Here is a 941-nt window from a genome sequence, read left to right as displayed (position 1 = left end):
TATTTTCTTCTGACAGGTTTTTCTAGTTATAAACTAGAAAAACCTGTCAGGACTGTTGCTGTTTGATAGTGAGCTTGATCGCACAGTTCGCAGAAATCGAAGAGAAATAAGGCAAAGCTTACGATACATAGAGGAAGAGCAAGAGGACGATACTTCAACCACGACCGAGGAGATGGCTGAAAACCAAGAAAATCCGCTACATCCTGCAATTGCTGTTAATCAAAATCCTACTCCGTGCATTATGTATGATTATGCTAAACCTTCTTTAACTGGAAATGATTCGAGCATAGTTAGACCTGCTGTAGCTGCAAATACTTTTGAACTGAAACCTAACACAATTCAAATGATACAGCAATTTGTTCAATTTGATGGTTTGAGGGACGAGGATCCCAAGGCTCACTTGGCAAGTTTCTTAGAGTTTTGCGACACTTTTAAAATCAATGGCATTTCTGAAGACGCCATTTGCCTTCGGTTGTTTCCCTTTTTATTGAGAAATAAGGCTAAACAGTGGTTGAACTCGTTGCCACGAGGATCAATCACTACTTGGGAACAAATGACCGAGAAGTTTTTATTAAAATATTTTTCGCCGGCTAAAACAGCCAAATTACGTAATGATATCTCTTCTTTTGTGCAGATGGATTTAGAAACACTCTACGATGCATGGAAGAGATACAAGGACCTCTTGAGAAGATGCCTTCACCATAGGTTACCACTTTGGTTACAGGTTCAAACCTTTCATAATGGCCTGAATACTTTGACTCAGCAGATGGTTGACGCAGCTACTGGCGGAACCATCAATAATAAGACACCTGAATATGCCTATGAATTTATAGAGGAGATGTCACTGAATAACTATCAATGGCAAGTCATGAGAACAAAGCCAACGAAAACAGCCGGCGTTTATAACGTCGATTCGATTACCATGCTCTCTAATCAGGTAG

General features: G+C 39.9%; 1 non-coding gene across 1 annotated transcript; it reads right to left on the bottom strand.

Annotated features, from left to right (window-relative positions):
* Positions 1–601: 601 nt before the first annotated feature.
* LOC121226996 (small nucleolar RNA R71) lies at positions 602–708 on the bottom strand. Its single transcript, XR_005924689.1, has one exon. It is a non-coding gene; the product is annotated as a small nucleolar RNA R71 (small nucleolar RNA).
* Positions 709–941: the final 233 nt, after the last annotated feature.

This window comes from Gossypium hirsutum, chromosome A03, assembly GCF_007990345.1.
Source record: "Gossypium hirsutum isolate 1008001.06 chromosome A03, Gossypium_hirsutum_v2.1, whole genome shotgun sequence".
Classification (NCBI taxonomy): Eukaryota; Viridiplantae; Streptophyta; class Magnoliopsida; order Malvales; family Malvaceae; genus Gossypium; species Gossypium hirsutum.
This window is presented reverse-complemented; position numbering and strand designations above follow the sequence as displayed.